Source organism: Neolamprologus multifasciatus, chromosome 3 (genome assembly GCF_963576455.1).
Source record: "Neolamprologus multifasciatus chromosome 3, fNeoMul1.2, whole genome shotgun sequence".
NCBI lineage: Eukaryota > Metazoa > Chordata > Actinopteri > Cichliformes > Cichlidae > Neolamprologus > Neolamprologus multifasciatus.
This window is the reverse complement of record NC_140441.1, coordinates 44,901,091-44,920,261: the sequence shown is the minus strand read 5'-3', so window position 1 is coordinate 44,920,261 and position 19,171 is coordinate 44,901,091. Positions and strand designations below refer to the sequence as shown.

At 49.3% G+C, this 19,171-nt stretch overlaps 9 non-coding genes and 14 pseudogenes across 9 annotated transcripts; all 23 read left to right on the top strand.

The window, feature by feature from the left end:
* Window positions 1-5,398: 5,398 nt before the first annotated feature.
* Window positions 5,399-5,517, top strand: LOC146523427 (5S ribosomal RNA; annotated as a pseudogene).
* A 389-nt stretch (window positions 5,518-5,906) lies between these two features.
* On the top strand, window positions 5,907-6,025 carry LOC146523426 (5S ribosomal RNA; annotated as a pseudogene).
* An 894-nt stretch (window positions 6,026-6,919) lies between these two features.
* Window positions 6,920-7,038, top strand: LOC146523425 (5S ribosomal RNA; annotated as a pseudogene).
* Window positions 7,039-8,849: 1,811 nt separating this feature from the next.
* On the top strand, window positions 8,850-8,968 carry LOC146523424 (5S ribosomal RNA). The gene has a single exon (XR_014873523.1). It is a non-coding gene; the product is annotated as a 5S ribosomal RNA (ribosomal RNA).
* A 389-nt stretch (window positions 8,969-9,357) lies between these two features.
* LOC146523423 (5S ribosomal RNA) lies at window positions 9,358-9,476 on the top strand (annotated as a pseudogene).
* Window positions 9,477-9,872: 396 nt separating this feature from the next.
* On the top strand, window positions 9,873-9,991 carry LOC146523422 (5S ribosomal RNA; annotated as a pseudogene).
* Window positions 9,992-10,336: 345 nt separating this feature from the next.
* On the top strand, window positions 10,337-10,455 carry LOC146523421 (5S ribosomal RNA; annotated as a pseudogene).
* A 390-nt stretch (window positions 10,456-10,845) lies between these two features.
* LOC146523420 (5S ribosomal RNA) lies at window positions 10,846-10,964 on the top strand (annotated as a pseudogene).
* Window positions 10,965-11,429: 465 nt separating this feature from the next.
* On the top strand, window positions 11,430-11,548 carry LOC146523419 (5S ribosomal RNA). The gene has a single exon (XR_014873491.1). It is a non-coding gene; the product is annotated as a 5S ribosomal RNA (ribosomal RNA).
* Window positions 11,549-11,938: 390 nt separating this feature from the next.
* On the top strand, window positions 11,939-12,057 carry LOC146523418 (5S ribosomal RNA). The gene has a single exon (XR_014873497.1). It is a non-coding gene; the product is annotated as a 5S ribosomal RNA (ribosomal RNA).
* Window positions 12,058-12,523: 466 nt separating this feature from the next.
* Window positions 12,524-12,642, top strand: LOC146523417 (5S ribosomal RNA; annotated as a pseudogene).
* A 390-nt stretch (window positions 12,643-13,032) lies between these two features.
* LOC146523416 (5S ribosomal RNA) lies at window positions 13,033-13,151 on the top strand. Its single transcript, XR_014873522.1, has one exon. It is a non-coding gene; the product is annotated as a 5S ribosomal RNA (ribosomal RNA).
* Window positions 13,152-13,541: 390 nt separating this feature from the next.
* On the top strand, window positions 13,542-13,660 carry LOC146523415 (5S ribosomal RNA). Its single transcript, XR_014873521.1, has one exon. It is a non-coding gene; the product is annotated as a 5S ribosomal RNA (ribosomal RNA).
* A 466-nt stretch (window positions 13,661-14,126) lies between these two features.
* Window positions 14,127-14,245, top strand: LOC146523414 (5S ribosomal RNA). Its single transcript, XR_014873520.1, has one exon. It is a non-coding gene; the product is annotated as a 5S ribosomal RNA (ribosomal RNA).
* Window positions 14,246-14,635: 390 nt separating this feature from the next.
* LOC146523413 (5S ribosomal RNA) lies at window positions 14,636-14,754 on the top strand (annotated as a pseudogene).
* Window positions 14,755-15,143: 389 nt separating this feature from the next.
* LOC146523412 (5S ribosomal RNA) lies at window positions 15,144-15,262 on the top strand (annotated as a pseudogene).
* A 388-nt stretch (window positions 15,263-15,650) lies between these two features.
* On the top strand, window positions 15,651-15,769 carry LOC146523411 (5S ribosomal RNA). Its single transcript, XR_014873495.1, has one exon. It is a non-coding gene; the product is annotated as a 5S ribosomal RNA (ribosomal RNA).
* Window positions 15,770-16,159: 390 nt separating this feature from the next.
* LOC146523410 (5S ribosomal RNA) lies at window positions 16,160-16,278 on the top strand. The gene has a single exon (XR_014873489.1). It is a non-coding gene; the product is annotated as a 5S ribosomal RNA (ribosomal RNA).
* A 383-nt stretch (window positions 16,279-16,661) lies between these two features.
* On the top strand, window positions 16,662-16,780 carry LOC146523409 (5S ribosomal RNA; annotated as a pseudogene).
* Window positions 16,781-17,170: 390 nt separating this feature from the next.
* On the top strand, window positions 17,171-17,289 carry LOC146523408 (5S ribosomal RNA; annotated as a pseudogene).
* Window positions 17,290-17,679: 390 nt separating this feature from the next.
* On the top strand, window positions 17,680-17,798 carry LOC146523407 (5S ribosomal RNA; annotated as a pseudogene).
* A 390-nt stretch (window positions 17,799-18,188) lies between these two features.
* Window positions 18,189-18,307, top strand: LOC146523406 (5S ribosomal RNA; annotated as a pseudogene).
* A 390-nt stretch (window positions 18,308-18,697) lies between these two features.
* Window positions 18,698-18,816, top strand: LOC146523405 (5S ribosomal RNA). The gene has a single exon (XR_014873493.1). It is a non-coding gene; the product is annotated as a 5S ribosomal RNA (ribosomal RNA).
* The last annotated feature ends 355 nt before the right edge of the window (window positions 18,817-19,171 follow it).

Here is a 19,171-nt window from a genome sequence, read left to right as displayed (position 1 = left end):
CTAAACCCTAAACCCAACCCTATCCATAACCCTAACCCTAACCCTAATCCTAAGTCAGCAGCACAGGCAATGATTGTGGCAAAGCTTGCCTCACAGGAAATACTGGCCCTGGTGTGGTGAATAAGGCTTCAGCCAGAAGCACAACAGGCTGTGGTGTGGCAAAGATGGCAGCTTCCTCCTGCGTATAGTTACAACTCTAAGCAACTGTCCTACGGAGGAAAGACTCACTGCTCACCACTCAAACAGTCGACCTAACCCTCACCCTAAACCCTAACCCTAACCCTATCCATAACCCTAAACACTAACCCCAACCCTATCCATAAACCTAACCCTAACCCTAACCCTAAGTCAGCAACACAGGCAATGATTGTGGCAAAGCTTGCCTCACAGGAAATACTGGCCCTGGTGTGGTTAATAAGGCTTCAGCCAGAAGCACAACAGGCTGTGGGGTGGCAAAGATGGCAGCTTCCTCCTGCGTATAGTTACAACTCTAAGCAACTGTCCTACGGAGGAAAGACTCACTGCTCACCACTCAAACAGTCGACCTAACCCTAACCCTAAACCCTAACCCTAACCCTATCCATAACCCTAAACCCTAACCCCAACCCTATCCATAACCCTAACCCTAACCCTAACCCTAAGTCAGCACTACAGGCAATGATTGTGGCAAAGCTTGCCTCACAGGAAATACTGGCCCTGGTGTGGTGAATAAGGCCTCAGCCAGTAACACTGGTCCTGGTGAAATGTGGATGTTCTTAGTCAGCAGCACAGGCAAAGATTGTGGCAAAGATTGCCTCACAGGAAGCACTGGCCCTGGTGTGGTGAATAAGGCCTTGGCCAGCAGCACCACAGGCTCTGGTGAAATGTAATTGGTTTCAGCCAGTGGCACTGGCCCTGTTACAATGTGGATGGCCTCATCTAATTCACTGGCTCTGGTGAAATGTGGATTGTCTTAGTCAGCAGCACAGGCCCTGATGTGGCAAAGCTTGCCTCACAGGAAATACTGGCCCTGGTGTGGTGAATAAGGCTTCAGCCAGAAGCACAACAGGCTGTGGTGTGGCAAAGATGGCAGCTTCCTCCTGCGTATAGTTACAACTCTAAGCAACTGTCCTATGGAGGAAAGACTCACTGCTCACCACTCAAACAGTCGACCTAACCCTAACCCTAAACCCTAACCCCAACCCTATCCATAACCCTAACCCTAACCCTAACCCTAAGTCAGCAGCACAGGCAATGATTGTGGCAAAGCTTGCCTCACAGGAAATACTGGCCCTGGTGTGGTGAATAAGGCTTCAGCCAGAAGCACAACAGGCTGTGGTGTGGCAAAGATGGCAGCTTCCTCCTGCGTATAGTTACAACTCTAAGCAACTGTCCTACGGAGGAAAGACTCACTGCTCACCACTCAAACAGTCGACCTAACCCTAACCCTAAACCCTAACCCTAACCCTATCCATAACCCTAAACCCTAACCCCAACCCTATCCATAACCCTAACCCTAACCCTAATCCTAAGTCAGCAGCACAGGCAATGATTGTGGCAAAGCTTGCCTCACAGGAAATACTGGCCCTGGTGTGGTGAATAAGGCTTCAGCCAGAAGCACAACAGGCTGTGGTGTGGCAAAGATGGCAGCTTCCTCCTGCGTATAGTTACAACTCTAAGCAACTGTCCTACGGAGGAAAGACTCACTGCTCACCACTCAAACAGTCGACCTAACCCTAACCCTAAACCCTAACCCTAACCCTATCCATAACCCTAAACCCTAACCCCAACCCTATCCATAACCCTAACCCTAACCCTAATCCTGAGTCAGCAGCACAGGCAATGATTGTGGCAAAGCTTGCCTCACAGGAAATACTGGCCCTGGTGTGGTGAATAAGGCTTCAGCCAGAAGGACAACAGGCTGTGGTGTGGCAAAGATGGCAGCTTCCTCCTGCGAATAGTTACAACTCTAAGCAACTGTGCTACGGAGGAAAGACTCACTGCTCACCACTCAAACAGTCGACCTAACCCTAACCCTAACCCTATCCATAACCCTAAACCCTAACCCCAACCCTATCCATAACCCTAACCCTAACCCTAACCCTAAGTCAGCAGCACAGGCAATGATTGTGGCAAAGCTTGCCTCACAGGAAATACTGGCCCTGGTGTGGTGAATAAGGCTTCAGCCAGAAGCACAACAGGCTGTGGTGTGGCAAAGATGGCAGCTTCCTCCTGCGTATAGTTACAACTCTAAGCAACTGTCCTACGGAGGAAAGACTCACTGCTCACCACTCAAACAGTCGACGTAACCCTAAACCCTAACCCTAACCCTATCCATAACCCTAAACCCTAACCCCAACCCTATCCATAACCCTAACCCTAACCCTAACCCTAACCCTAAGTCAGCAGCACAGGCAATGATTGTGGCAAAGCTTGCCTCACAGGAAATACTGGCCCTGGTGTTGTGAATAAGGCTTCAGCCAGAAGCACAACAGGCTGTGGTGTGGCAAAGATAGCAGCTTCCTCCTGCGTATAGTTACAACTCTAACCAACTGTGCTACGGAGGAAAGACTCACTGCTCACCACTCAAACAGTCGACCTAACCCTAACCCTAACCCCTAACCCTAAACCTATCCATAACCCTAAACCCTAACCCCAACCCTATCCATAACCCTAACCCTAACCCTAACCCTAAGTCAGCAGCACAGGCAATGATTGTGGCAAAGCTTGCCTCACAGGAAATACTGGCCCTGGTGTGGTGAATAAGGCCTCAGCCAGCAACACTGGCCCTGGTGAAATGTGGATGTTCTTAGTCAGCAGCACAGGCCCTGATGTGGCAAAGATTTCCTCACAGGAAGCACTGGCCCTGGTGTGGTGAATAAGGCTTCAGCCAGAAGCACAACAGGCTGTGGTGTGGCAAAGATGGCAGCTTCCTCCTGCGTATAGTTACAACTCTAAGCAACTGTCCTACGGAGGAAAGACTCACTGCTCACCACTCAAACAGTCGACCTAACCCTAACCCTAAACCCTAACCCTAACCCTATCCATAACCCTAAACCCTAACCCCAACCCTATCCATAACCCTAACCCTAACCCTAAGTCAGCAGCACAGGCAATGATTGTGGCAAAGCTTGCCTCACAGGAAATACTGGCCCTGGTGTGGTGAATAAGGCTTCAGCCAGAAGCACAACAGGCTGTGGTGTGGCAAAGATGGCAGCTTCCTCCTGCGTATAGTTACAACTCTAAGCAACTGTCCTACGGAGGAAAGACTCACTGCTCACCACTCAAACAGTCGACCTAACCCTAAACCCTAACCCTAACCCTATCCATAACCCTAAACCCTAACCCGAACCCTATCCATAACCCTAACTCTAACCCTAACCCTAAGTCAGCAGCACAGGCAATGATTGTGGCAAAGCTTGCCTCACAGGAAATACTGGCCCTGGTGTGGTGAATAAGGCTTCAGCCAGAAGCACAACAGGCTGTGGTGTGGCAAAGGTGGCAGCTTCCTCCTGCGTATAGTTACAACTCTAAGCAACTGTGCTACGGAGGAAAGACTCACTGCTCACCACTCAAACAGTCGACCTAACCCTAACCCTAACCCCTAACCCTAACCCTATCCATAACCCTAAACCCTAACCCCAACCCTATCCATAACCCTAACCCTAACCCTAACCCTAACCCTAAGTCAGCAGCACAGGCAATGATTGTGGCAAAGCTTGCCTCACAGGAAATACTGGCCCTGGTGTGGTGAATAAGGCTTCAGCCAGAAGCACAACAGGCTGTGGTGTGGCAAAGATGGCAGCTTCCTCCTGCGTATAGTTACAACTCTAAGCAACTGTCCTACGGAGGAAAGACTCACTGCTCACCACTCAAACAGTCGACCTAACCCTAAACCCTAACCCTAACACTATCCATAACCCTAAACCCTAACCCCAACCCTATCCATAACCCTAACCCTAACCCTAACCCTAAGTCAGCAGCACAGGCAATGATTGTGGCAAAGCTTGCCTCACAGGAAATACTGGCCCTGGTGTGGTGAATAAGGCTTCAGCCAGAAGCACAACAGACTGTGGTGTGGCAAAGATGGCAGCTTCCTCCTGCGTATAGTTACAACTCTAAGCAACTGTCCTACGGAGGAAAGACTCACTGCTCACCACTCAAACAGTCGACCTAACCCTAACCCTAAACCCTAAACCCTAACCCTAACCCTATCCATAACCCTAAACCCTAACCCCAACCCTATCCATAACCCTAACCCTAACCCTAAGTCAGCAGCACAGGCAATGATTGTGGCAAAGCTTGCCTCACAGGAAATACTGGCCCTGGTGTGGTGAATAAGGCCTCAGCCAGCAAAACTGGCCCTGGTGAAATGTGGATGTTCTTAGTCAGCAGCACAGGCAAAGATTGTGGCAAAGATTGCCTCACAGGAAGCACTGGCCCTGGTGTGGTGAATAAGGTCTTGGCCAGCAGCACCACAAGCTCTGGTGAAATGTAATTGGTTTCATCCAGTGGCACTGGCCCTGTTACAATGTGGATGGCCTCATCTAATTCACTGGCTCTGGTGAAATGTGGATTGTCTTAGTCAGCAGCACAGGCCCTGATGTGGCAAAGCTTGCCTCACAGGAAATACTGGCCCTGGTGTGGTGAATAAGGCTTCAGCCAGAAGCACAACAGGCTGTGGTGTGGCAAAGATGGCAGCTTCCTCCTGCGTATAGTTACAACTCTAAGCAACTGTCCTACGGAGGAAAGACTCACTGCTCACCACTCAAACAGTCGACCTAACCCTAACCCTAAACCCTAACCCTAACCCTATCCATAACCCTAAACCCTAACCCCAACCCTATCCGTAACCCTAACCCTGCGTACTGGCCACCTCATCACTTGATTCCATAAATTGACACATTGTGCTGTGGGCAGCAGCTTACGGCCCTACAACCCTGAGCACGCCTGACCTCGTGTTATCTCGGAAGCTATGCAGGGCTGTACTTGGATGGGAGACTGCCTGGGAATACCTGGTGCTGTAAGCCTTTCATTTTCATGTCATTGAACTGCTTTTGATCCAGAGAAGGGGTGTATTAAAAGACCAAAGAAGCTGCCCATTTATGAGGGCACATTAACGACATTGCTTTTGGCTGTTTTCACCAATGTCTTGTTCTGCTGGCTGAGGCCACCTACAACACACCAGGGCCAGTGCTGCTGGCCGAGGCTAACTACACCACACCAGGCCCTGTGCTGGTTCCTGAGGCCATCTTCAAAAATCCAGGGCCTGTGCTGCTGGATAAATGCTAAACTGAGTCTTTGGGTTAGGGTATTAGGCAAGCATGCAGGTAGGGTTATAGGATTGTGTTCGTAACTAAAGGTACTGGCCACCTCATCACTTGATTCCATAAATTGGCACATTGTGCTGTGGGCAGCAGCTTACGGCCATACCACCCTGAGCACACCTGAAGTCGTCTGATCTCGGAAGCTAAGCAGGGCTGGGCTTGGTTAGTACTTGGATGGGAGACTGCCTGGGAATACCTGATGCTGTAAGCCTTTCATTTTCATGTCATTGAACTGCTTTTGATCCAGAGAAGGGGTGTATTAAAAGACCCAAAGCAGCTGCCCATTAATGAGGGCACATTAACGACATTGCTTTTGGCTGTTTTCACCAATGTCTTGTTCTGCTGGCTGAGGCCACCTACAACACACAGGGCCAGCGCTGCTGGCCGAGGCTAACTACACCACACCAGGCCCTGTGCTGGTTCCTGAGGCCATCTTCCAAAATCCAGGGCCTGTGCTGCTGGATAAATGCTAAACTGAGTCTTTGGGTTAGGGTATTAGGCAAGCATTCAGGTAGGGTTATAGGATTGTGTTCGTAACTTCAGGTACTGGCCACCTCATCACTTGATTCCATAAATTGACACATTGTGCTGTGGGCAGCAGCTTACGGCCATACCACCCTGAGCACGCCTGACCTCGTCTGATCTCGGAAGTTAAGCAGGGCTGGGATTGGTTAGCTCTTGGATGGGAGACTGCCTGGGAATACCTGGTGCTGTAAGCCTTTCATGTCATTGAACTGCTTTTGATCCAGAGAAGGGGTGTATTAAAAGACCCAAAGCAGTTGCCCATTAATGAGGGCACATTAACGACATTGCTTTTGGCTGTTTTCACCAATGTCTTGTTCTGCTGGCTGAGGCCACCTACAACAACACCAGGGCCAGTGCTGCTGGCCGAGGCTAACTACACCATACAAGGCCCTGTGCTGGTTCCTGAGGCCATCTTCAAAAATCCAGGGTCTGTGCTGCTGGATAAATGCTAAACTGAGTCTTTGGGTTAGGGTATTAGGCAAGCATGCAGGTAGGGTTATAGGATTGTGTTCGTAACTTCAGGTACTGGCCACCTCATCACTTGATTCCATAAATTGACACATTGTGCTGTGGGCAGTAGCTTACGGCCATACCACCCTCAGCACGTCTGACCTCGTCTGATCTCGGAAGCTAAGCAGGGCTGGGATTGTTTAGTACTTGGATGGCAGACGGCCTGTCAATACCTTGTGCTGTAAGACTTTCAATTTCATGTCATTGAACTGCTTTTGATCCAGAGAAGGGGTGTATTAAAAGACCCAAAGCAGCTGCCCATTAATGAGGGCACATTAACGACATTGCTTTTGGCAGTTTTCACCAATGTCTTGTTCTGCTGGCTGAGGCCACCTACAACACACCAGGGCCAGTGCTGCTGGCCGAGGCTAACTACACCACACCAGGCCCTGTGCTGATTCCTCAGGCCATCTTCAAAAATCCAGGGCCTGTGCTGCTGGATAAATGCTAAACTGAGTCTTTGGGTTAGGGTATTAGGCAAGCATGCAGGTAGGGTTATAGGATTGTGTTCGTAACTTCAGGTACTGGCCACCTCATCACTTGATTCCATAAATTGACACATTGTGCTGTGGGCAGAAGCTTACGGCCATACCACCCTGAGCACGCCTGAACTCGTCTGATATCGGAAGCTAAGCAGCGCTGGGCTTGGTTATTACTTGGATGGGAGACTGCCTGGGAATACCTGGTGCTGTAAGTCTTTCATTTTCATGTCATTGAACTGCTTTTGATCTAGAGAAGGGGTGTATTACAGTTTTTTCTGATTGCTTAAGCACATTTTTTGTAACTATTGGCTATTTTTGCAAAACTCTACACACAAATAAGAAAACCTGTCACCCAATTATCAAAACATTGTAGTTCTCTTGCAAAAGCGAACACAGCTAGATTAACTCTTCACACCTTCGTAAAAATGGTGTTTTCGTATCAAACAGTACACACAAGCCATCATCTACTAAGCACACAATGTGCCAACTGCACACTGATGGTATGAATATAAAAAAACACATCTGCCTTTTGCTTTCTCTGTGCACAAGCTAGGCCATGTCAGTTTGAGCTCATACTTTTGTCATAGGTCTGTAAACATGGAGGGATCCAAACTTCAAGTACTGGTGTTTATTTACACACATCAAAACAAACACAAGTGTTTATTTCCAAGTATAGGATTATTTGCAATCGCCATATTGACTATATGGGTTTCTTGGTCTGCAGTGAACAGGCTTCCTCTGCCCCCAGCATCTGGTCATCTAGCAATTCTGTAAAGTAACAATTTCAGTATTTTTACATCTATGGTATTGTTGTGTTTCTCATTAGCATATGGCAGTGCTACAAATCTTAGTGCAAAGTGACTGTACTAACCGATTCTCATTTCAAAATGTCCTTATGATGCTTGCTACAGTGTAGCGGCTCGAGTTAGGCTGAACCCGTCGACCAGCTTCCCTCAGGGTCATTCCACGGTTGATTACATGGTCCACTATTGTAGCTCTGATGTCATCAGCAATTCTATTTCTTACTCTTCTTACCCTTCCTCTGCCCCCTCCTCGTCCTCTTCCCCCCTCCTCGTCCTCCTCTCCCCCCTCCTCGTCCTCCTCTTGTTCCTCCTTGTCCTTGTCGTCCTCTTCATCCTACTTCTTCACCTCCACGTCCTCTTCCTCGGCCTCCTCTACTTCTCACTCTTCCTGCTCCCTCCATTGTACTCCACACACAGAGCTTACCTGTATTATAGTGCTTGGGCTGATTGCAAAGTGAACTAATTATCTAAAAAAGTTTTTACATGTGACAGTGTGCCAGACAGTTTGCAAAATAGTGTAAATAATAGCCATAAATGTGTATAGTTTTGCTAGGAGTGTGTTGATCATTTGGAAATTGAGTGTAAAGCAGTGAGTTGTGTTTACAGTTCTGCAAAAAGAGTGCTGTGCAGTGGATTGTAGCTACAGGTTTTCAAAGTGTGTGTTACAAAATGGCAAACTGAGTGCAAAGCAGTGTTTGTGCTTTTAGTTTTGCAAACTCAGTGAGTGGTTTTGCTATAAGTATTAATAGTTTTAGAAAATGTGCTATAAGAATCAAAGTTAGGGTTTAAGCATTCAGAAAAAACTGTAAAAGACCGAAAGCAGCTGCCCATTAACCTCTTAAGCCCCAACTCCCCCTGATACGGGGGCAAAAAGCAGGAGATCAGGTAGGCTTGGGGCTTAAGAGGTTAATGAGGGCACATTAACGACATTGCTTTTGGCTGTTTTCACCAATGTCTTGTTCTGCTGGCTGAGGCCACCTAAAACACACCAGGGCCAGTGCTGCTGGCCGAGGCTAACTACACCACACCAGGCCCTGTGCTGGTTCCTGAGGCCATCTTCAAAAATCCAGGGCCTGTGCTGCTGGATAAATGCTAAACTGAGTCTTTGGGTTAGGGTATTAGGCAAGCATGCAGGTAGGGTTATAGGATTGTGTTCGTAACTTCAGGTACTGGCCACCTCATCACTTGATTCCATAAATTGACACATTGTGCTGAGGGCAGCAGCTTACGGCCATACCACCCTGAGCACGCCTGACCTCGTCTGATCTCGGAAGCTAAGCAGGGCTGGGCTTGGTTAGTACTTGGATGGGAGACTGCCTGGGAATACCTGGTGCTGTAAGCCTTACTTTTTCATGTCATTGAACTGCTTTTGATCGAGAGAAGGGGTGTATTGAAAGACCCAAAGCAGCTGCCCATTAATGAGGGCACATTAACGACATTGCTTTTGGCTGTTTTCACCAATGTCTTGTTCTGCTGGCTGAGGCCACCTACAACACATAGGGCCAGTGCTGCTGGCCGAGGCTAACTACACCACACCAGGCCCTGTGCTGGTTCCTGAGGCCATCTTCAAAAATCCAGGGCCTGTGCTGCTGGATAAATGCTAAACTGAGTCTTTGGGTTAGGGAATTAGGCAAGCATGCAGGTAGGGTTATAGGATTGTGTTCGTAACTTCAGGTACTGGCCACCTCATCGCTTGATTCCATAAATTGACACATTGTGCTGTGGGCAGCAGCTTACGGCCATACCACCCTGAGCACGCCTGACCTCGTCTGATCTCGGAAGCAAAGCAGGGCTGGGCTTGGTTAGTACTTGGATGGGAGACTGCCTGGGAATACCTGGTGCTCTAAGCCTTTCATTTTCATTTTCATGTCATTGAACTGCTTTTGATACAGAGAAGGGCTGTATTAAAAGACCCAAAGCAGCTGCCCATTAATGAGGGCACATTAACGACATTGCTTTTGGCTGTTTTCACCAATGTCTTGTTCTGCTGGCTGAGGCCACCTACAACACACCAGGGCCAGTGCTGCTGGCCGAGGCTAACTACACCACACCAGGCCCTGTGCTGGTTCCTGAGGCCATCTTCAAAAATCCAGGGCCTGTGCTGCTGGATAAATGCTAAACTGAGTTTTTGGGTTAGGGTATTAGGCAAGCATGCAGGTAGGGTTATAGGATTGTGTTCGTAACTTCAGGTACTGGCCACCTCATCACTTGATTCCATAAATTGACACATTGTGCTGAGGGCAGCAGCTTACGGCCATACCACCCTGAGCACGCCTGACCTCGTCTGATCTCGGAAGCTAAGCAGGGCTGGGCTTGGTTAGTACTTGGATGGGAGACTGCCTGGCAATACCTGGTGCTGTAAGCCTTTCATGTCATTGAACTGCTTTTGATCCAGAGAAGGGGTGTATTAAAAGACCCAAAGCAGCAGCCCATTAATGAGGGCACATTAACGACATTGCTTTTGGCTGTTTTCACCAATGTCTTGTTCTGCTGGCTGAGGCTAACTACACCACACCAGGCCCTGTGCTGGTTCCTGAGGCTATCTTCAAAAATCCAGGGCCTGTGCTGCTGGATAAATGCTAAACTGAGTCTTTGGGTTAGGGTATTAGGCAAGCATGCAGGTAGGGTTATAGGATTGTGTTCGTAACTTCAGGTACTGGCCACCTCATCACTTGATTCCATAAATTGACACATTGTGCTGTGGGCAGCAGCTTACGGCCATACCACCCTGAGCACGCCTGACCTCGTCTGATCTCGGAAGTTAAGCAGGGCTGGGCTTGGTTAGTATTTGGATTGGAGACTGCCTGGGAATACCTGGTGCTGTAAGCCTTTCATTTTCATGTCATTGAACTGCTCTTTATCCAGAGAAGGGGTGTATTAAAATACCCAAAGCAGCTGCCCATTAATGAGGGCACATTAACGACATTGCTTTTGGCTGTTTTCACCAATGTCTTGTTCTGCTGGCTGAGGCCACCTACAACACACCAGGGCCAATGCTGCTGGCCGAGGCTAACTACACCACACCAGGCCCTGTGCTGGTTCCTGAGGCCATCTTCAAAAATCCAGGGCCTGTGCTGCTGGATAAATGCTAAACTGAGTCTTTGGGTTAGGGTATTAGGCAAGCATGCAGGTAGGGTTATAGGATTGTGTTCGTAACTTCAGGTACTGGCCACCTCATCACTTGATTCCATAAATTGACACATTGTGCTGAGGGCAACAGCTTACGGCCATACCACCCTGAGCACGCCTGACCTCGTCTGAGCTCGGAAGCTAAGCAGGGCTGGGCTTGGTTGGTACTTGGATGGGAGACTGCCTGGGAATACCTGGTGCTGTAAGCCTTTCATTTTCATGTCATTGAACTGCTTTTGATTCAGAGAAGGGCTGTGTTAAAAGACCCAAAACAGCTGCCCATTAACCTCTTAAGCCCCAACGCCCCCTGATACGGGGGCAAAAAGCAGGAGATCAGGTAGGCTTGGGGCTTAAGAGGTTAATGAGGGCACATTAACGACATTGCTTTTGGCTGTTTTCACCAATGTCTTGTTCTGCTGGCTGAGACACCTAAAACACACCAGGGCCAGTGCTGCTGGCCGAGGCTAACTACACCACACCAGGCCCTGTGCTGGTTCCTGAGGCCATCTTCAAAAATCCAGGGCCTGTGCTGCTGGATAAATGCTAAACTGAGTCTTTGGGTTAGGGAATTAGGCAAGCATGCAGGTAGGGTTATAGGATTGTGTTCGTAACTTCAGGTACTGGCCACCTCATCGCTTGATTCCATAAATTGACACATTGTGCTGAGGGCAGCAGCTTACGGCCATACCACCCTGAGCACGCCTGACCTCGTCTGATCTCGGAAGTTAAGCAGGGCTGGGCTTGGTTAGTACTTGGATGGGAGACTGCCTGGGAATACCTGGTGCTGTAAGCCTTTCATTTTCATGTCATTGAACTGCTCTTTATCCAGAGAAGGGGTGTATTAAAATACCCAAAGCAGCTGCCCGTTAATGAGGGCACATTAACGACATTGCTTTTGGCTGTTTTCACCAATGTCTTGTTCTGCTGGCTGAGGCCACCTACAACACACCAGGGCCAGTGCTGCTGGCCCAGGCTAACTACACCACACCAGGCCCTGTGCTGGTTCCTGAGGCCATCTTCAAAAATCCAGGGCCTGTGCTGCTGGATAAATGCTAAACTGAGTCTTTGGGTTAGGGTATTAGGCAAGCATGCAGGTAGGGTTATAGGATTGTGTTCGTAACTTCAGGTACTGGCCACCTCATCACTTGATTCCATAAATTGACACATTGTGCTGAGGGCAACAGCTTACGGCCATACCACCCTGAGCACGCCTGACCTCGTCTGAACTCGGAAGCTAAGCAGGGCTGGGCTTGGTTAGTACTTGGATGGGAGACTGCCTGGGAATACCTGGTGCTGTAAGCCTTTCATTTTCATGTCATTGAACTGCTTTTGATTCAGAGAAGGGCTGTATTAAAAGACCGAAAAAAAGCTGCCCATTAACCTCTTAAGCCCCAACGCCCCCTGATACGGGGGCAAAAAGCAGGAGATCAGGTAGGCTTGGGGCTTAAGAGGTTAATGAGGGCACATTAACGACATTGCTTTTGGCTGTTTTCACCAATGTCTTGTTCTGCTGGCTGAGACACCTAAAACACACCAGGGCCAGTGCTGCTGGCCGAGGCTAACTACACCACACCAGGCCCTGTGCTGGTTCCTGAGGCCATCTTCAAAAATCCAGGGCCTGTGCTGCTGGATAAATGCTAAACTGAGTCTTTGGGTTAGGGAATTAGGCAAGCATGCAGGTAGGGTTATAGGATTGTGTTCGTAACTTCAGGTACTGGCCACCTCATCGCTTGATTCCATAAATTGACACATTGTGCTGAGGGCAGCAGCTTACGGCCATACCACCCTGAGCACGCCTGACCTCGTCTGATCTCGGAAGCAAAGCAGGGCTGGGCTTGGTTAGTACTTGGATGGGTGACTGCCTGGGAATACCTGGTGCTGTAAGCCTTTCATTTTCATGTCATTGAACTGCTTGTGATCCAGAGAATGGGTGTATTAAAAGACCCAAAGCAGCTGCCCATTAATGAGGGCACATTAACGACATTGCTTTTGGCTGTTTTCACCAATGTCTTGTTCTGCTGGCTTAGGCCACCTACAACACACCAGGGCCAGTGCTGCTGGCCGAGGCTAACTACACCACACCAGGCCCTGTGCTGGTTCCTGAGGCCATCTTCAAAAATCCAGGGCCTGTGCTGCTGGATAAATGCTAAACTGAGTCTTTGGGTTAGGGTATTAGGCAAGCATGCAGGTAGGGTTATAGGATTGTGTTCGTAACTTCAGGTACTGGCCACCTCATCACTTGATTCCATAAATTGACACATTGTGCTGAGGGCAGCAGCTTACGGCCATACCACCCTGAGCACGCCTGACCTCGTCTGATCTCGGAAGCTAAGCAGGGCTGGGCTTGGTTAGTACTTGGATGGGAGACTGCCTGGGAATACCTGGTGCTGTAAGCCTTTCATTTTCATGTCAGTGAACTGCTTTTGATCCAGAGAAGGGTTCTGTTAAAAGACCCAAAGCAGCTGCCCATTAATGAGGGCACATTAACGACATTGCTTTCGGCTGTTTTCACCAATGTCTTGTTCTGCTGGCTGAGGCCACCTACAACACACCAGGGCCAGTGCTGCTGGCCGAGGCTAACTACACCACACCAGGCCCTGTGCTGGTTCCTGAGGCCATCTTCAAAAATCCAGGGCCTGTGCTGCTAGATAAATGCTAAACTGAGTCTTTGGGTTAGGGTATTAGGCAAGCATGCAGGTAAGGTTATAGGATTGTGTTCGTAACTTCAGGTACTGGCCACCTCATCACTTGATTCCATAAATTGACACATTGTGCTGACGGCAGCAGCTTACGGCCATACCACCCTGAGCACGCCTGACCTCGTCTGATCTCGGAAGCTAAGCAGGGCTGGGCTTGGTTAGTACTTGGATGGGAGACTGCCTGGGAATACCTGGTGCTGTAAGCCTTTCATTTTCATGTCATTGAACTGCTTTTGATCCAGAGAAGGGGTGTATTAAAAGACCCAAAGCAGCTGCCCATTAACCTCTTAAGCCCCAACGCCCCCTGATACGGGGGCAAAAAGCAGGAGATCAGGTAGGCTTGGGGCTTAAGAGGTTAATGAGGGCACATTAACGACATTGCTTTTGGCTGTTTTCCCCAATGTCTTGTTTAGCTGGCTGAGGCCACCTACAACACACCAGGGCCAGTGCTGCTGGCCGAGGCTAACTACACCACACCAGGCCCTGTGCTGGTTCCTGAGGCCATCTTCAAAAATCCAGGGCCTGTGCTGCTGGATAAATGCTAAACTGAGTCTTTGGGTTAGGGTATTAGGCAAGCATGCAGGTAGGGTTATAGGATTGTGTTCGTAACTTCAGGTACTGGCCACCTCATCACTTGATTCCATAAATTGACACATTGTGCTGTGGGCAGCAGCTTACGGCCATACCACCCTGAGCACGCCTGACCTCGTCTGATCTCGGAAGCTAAGCAGGGCTGGGCTTGGTTAGTACTTGGATGGGAGACTGCCTGGGAATACCTGGTGCTGTAAGCCTTTCATTTTCATGTCAGTGAACTGCTTTTGATCCAGAGAAGGGTTCTGTTAAAAGACCCAAAGCAGCTGCCCATTAATGAGGGCACATTAACGACATTGCTTTTGGCTGTTTTCACCAATGTCTTGTTCTGCTGGCTGAGACCACTTACAACACACCAGGGCCAGTGCTGCTGGCCGAGGCTAACTACACCACACCAGGCCCTGTGCTGGTTCCTGAGGCCATATTCAAAAATCCAGGGCCTGTGCTGCTAGATAAATGCTAAACTGAGTCTTTGCGTTAGGGTATTAGGCAAGCATGCAGGTAGGGTTATAGGATTGTGTTCGTAACTTCAGGTACTGGCCACCTCATCGCTTGATTCCATAAATTGACACATTGTGCTATGGGCAGCAGCTTACGGCCATACCACCCTGAGCACGCCTGACCTCGTATGATCTCGGAAGCAAAGGAAGGCTGGGCTTGGTTAGTACTTGGATGGGAGACTGCCTGGGAATACCTGATGCTGTAAGCCTTTCATTTTCATGTCATTGAACTGCTTTTGATCCAGAGAAGGGGTGTATTAAAAGATCCAAAGCAGCTGCCCATTAATGAGGGCACATTAACGACATTGCTTTCGGCTGTTTTCACCAATGTCTTGTTCTGCTGGCTGAGGCCACCTACAACACACAGGGCCAGCGATGCTGGCCGAGGCTAACTACACCACACCAGGCCCTGTGCTGGTTCCTGAGTCCATCTTCAAAAATCCAGGGCCTGTGCTGCTGGATAAATGCTAAACTGAGTCTTTGGGTTAGGGTATTAGGCAAGCATGCAGGTAGTGTTATAGGATTGTGTTCGTAACTTCAGGTACTGGCCACCTCATCACTTGATTCCATAAATTGACACATTGTGCTGTGGGCAGCAGCTTACGGCCATACCACCCTGAGCACGCCTGACCTCGTCTGATCTCGGAAGCTAAGCAGGGCTGGGCTTGGGTAGTACTTGAATGGGAGACTGCCTAGGAATACCTGGTGCTGTAAGCCTTTCATTTTCATGTCATTGAACTGCTTTTGATCCAGAGAAGGGGTGTATTAAAAGACCCAAAGCAGCTGCCCATTAATGAGGGCACATTAACGACATTGCTTTTGGCTGTTTTCACCAATGTCTTGTTCTGCTGGCTGAGGCCACCTACAACACACAAGGCCAGTGCTGCTGGCCGAGGCTAACTACACCACACCAGGCCCTGTGCTGGTTCCTGAGGCCATCTTCAAAATCCAGGGCCTGTGCTGCTGGATAAATGCTAAACTGAGTCTTTGGGTTAGGGTATTAGGCAAGCATGCAGGTAGGGTTATAGGATTGTGTTCGTAACTTCAGGTACTGGCCACCTCATCACTTGATTCCATAAATTGACACATTGTGCTTTGGGCAGCAGCTTACGGCCATACCACCCTGAGCACGCCTGACCTCGTCTGATCTCGGAAGTTAAGCAGGGCTGGGCTTGGTTAGTACTTAGATGGGAGACTGCCTGGGAATACCTGGTGCTGTAAGCCTTTCACTTTCATGTCATTGAACTGCTTTTGATCCAGAGAAGGGCTGTATTAAAAGACCCAAAGCAGTTGCCCATTAATGAGGGCACATTAACGACATTGCTTTTGGCTGTTTTCACCAATGTCTTGTTCTGCTGGCTGAGGCCACCTACAACACACCAGGGCCAGTGCTGCTGGCCGAGGCAAACTACACCACACCAGGCCCTGTGCTGGTTCCTGAGGCCATCTTCAAAAATCCAGGGCCTGTGCTGCTGGATAAATGCTAAACTGAGTCTTTGGGTTAGGGTATTAGGCAAGCATGCAGGTAGGGTTATAGGATTGTGTTCGTAACTTCAGGTACTGGCCACCTCATCACTTGATTCCATAAATTGACACATTGTCCTGTGGGCAGCAGCTTACGGCCATACCACCCTGAGCACACCTGACCTCGTCTGATCTCGGAAGCTAAGCAGGGCTGGGCTTGGTTAGTACTTGGATGGGAGACTGCCTGGGAATACCTGGTGCTGTAAGCCTTTCATGTCATTGAACTGCTTTTGATCCAGAGAAGGGGTGTATTAAAATACCCAAAGCAGCTGCCCATTAATGAGGGCACATTAACGACATTGCTTTTGGCTTTTTTCACCAATGTCTTGTTCTGCTGGCTGAGGCACTTACAACACACCAGGGCCAGTGCTGCTGGCTGAGGCTAACTACACCACACCAGGCCCTGTGCTGGTTCCTGAGGCCATCTTCAAAAATCCAGGGCCTGTGCTGCTGGATAAATGCTAAACTGAGTTTTTGGGTTAGGGTATTAGGCAAGCATGCAGGTAGGGTTATAGGATTGTGTTCGTAACTTCAGGTACTGGCCACCTCATCACTTGATTCCATAAATTGACACATTGTGCTGTGGGCAGCAGCTTACGGCCATACCACCCTGAGCACGCCTGACCTCGTCTGATCTCCGAAGTTAAGCAGGGCTGGGCTTGGTTAGTACTTGGATGGGAGACTGCCTGGGAATACCTCGTGCTGTAAGCCTTTCATTTTCATGTCATTGAACTGCTTTTGATCCAGAGAAGGGGTGTATTAAAAGACCCAAAGCAGCTGCCCATTAATGAGGGCACATTAACGACATTGCTTTTGGCTGTTTTCACCAATGTCTTGTTCTGCTGGCTGAGGCCATCTACAACACACCAGGGCCAGTGCTGCTGGCCGAGGCTAACTACACCACACCAGGCCCTGTGCTGGTTCCTGAGGCCATCTTCAAAAATCCAGGGCCTGTGCTGCTGGATAAATGCTAAACTGAGTCATTGGGTTAGGGAATTAGGCAAGCATGCAGGTAGGGTTATAGGATTGTGTTCGTAACTTCAGGTACTGGCCACCTCATCGCTTGATTCCATAAATTGACACATTGTGCTGTGGGCAGCAGCTTACGGCCATACCACACTGAGCACGCCTGACCTCGTCTGATCTCGGAAGCTAAGCAGGGCTGGGCTTGGTTAGTACTTGGATGGGAGACTGCCTGGGAATACCTGGTGCTGTAAGCCTTTCATTTTCATGTCATTGAACTGCTTTTGATCCAGAGAAGGGGTGTATTAAAAGACCCAAAGCAGCTGCCCATTAATGAGGGCACATTAACGACATTGCTTTTGGCTGTTTTCACCAATGTCTTGTTCTGCTGGCTGAGGCCACCTACAACACACCAGGGCCAGTGCTGCTGGCCGAGGCTAACTACACCACACCAGGCCCTGTGCTGGTTCCTGAGGCCATCTTCAAAAATCCAGGGCCTGTGCTGCTGGATAAATGCTAAACTGAGTCTTTGGGTTAGGGTATTAGGCAAGCATGCAGGTAAGGTTATAGGATTGTGTTCGTAACTTCAGGTACTGGCCACCTCATCACTTGATTCCATAAATTGACACATTGTGCTATGGGCAGCACCTTGCGGCCATACCACCCTGAGCACGCCTGACCTCGTCTGATCTCGGAAGCTAAGCAGGGCTGGGCTTGGTTAGTACTTGGATGGGAGACTGCCTGTGAATACCTGGTGCTGTAAGCCTTTAATTTTCATGTCATTGAACTGCTTTTGATCCAGAGAAGGGGTGTATTAAAAGACCCAAAGCAGCTGCCCATTAATGAGGGCACATTAACGACATTGCTTTTGGCTGTTTTCACCAATGTCTTGTACTGCTGGCTGAGGCCACCTACAACACACCAGGGCCAGTGCTGCTGGCCGAGGCTAACTACACCACACCAGGCCCTGTGCTGGTTCCTGAGGCCATCTTCAAAAATCCAGGGCCTGTGCTGCTGGATAAATGCTAAACTGAGTCTTTGGGTTAGGGTATTAGGCAAGCATGCAGGTAGGGTTATAGGATTGTGTTCGTAACTTCAGGTACTGGCCACCTCATCACTTGTTTCGATAAATTGACACATTGTGCTGAGGGCAGTTTCGTACGGCCATACCACCCTGAGCACGCCTGACCTTGTCTGATCTCGGAAGCTAAGCAGGGCTGGGCTTGGTTAGTACTTGGATGGGAGACTGCCTGGGAATACCTGGTGCTGTAAGCCTTTTATTTTCATGTCATTGAACTGCTTTTGATCCAGAGAAGGGGTGTATTAAAAGACCCAAAGCAGCTGCCCATTAATGAGGGCACATTAACGACATTGCTTTTGGCTGTTTTCACCAATGTCTTGTTCTGCTGGCTGAGGCCACCTACAACACACCAGGGCCAGTGCTGGTGGCTGAGGCTAACTACACCACACCAGGCCCTGTGCTGGTTCCTGAGGCCATCTTCAAAAATCCAGGGCCTGTGCTGCTGGATAAATGCTAAACTGAGTCTTTGGGTTAGGGTATTAGGCAAGCATGCAGGTAGGGTTATAGGATTGTGTTCGTAACTTCAGGTACTGGCTACCTCATCACTTGATTCCATAAATTGGCACATTGTGCTGTGGGCAGCAGCTTACGGCCATACCACCCTGAGCACGCCTGACCTCGTCTGATCTCAGAAGCTAAGCAGGGCTGGGCTTGGTTAGTACTTGGATGGGAGACTGCCTGGGAATACCTGGTGCTGTAAGCCTTTCATTTTCATGTCAGTGAACTGCTTTTGATCCAGAGAAGGGGTCTGTATTAAAAGACCCAAAGCAGCTGCCCATTAATGAGGGCACATTAACGACATTGCTTTTGGCTGTTTTCACCAATGTCTTGTTCTGCTGGCTGAGGCCACCTACAACACACCAGGGCCAGTGCTGCTGGCCGAGGCTAACTACACCACACCAGGCCCTGTGCTGGTTCCTGAGGCCATCTTCAAAAATCCAGGGCCTGTGCTGCTAGATAAATGCTAAACTGAGTCTTTGGGTTAGGGTATTAGGCAAGCATGCAGGTAGGGTTATAGGATTGTGTTCGTAACTTCAGGTACTGGCCACCTCATCGCT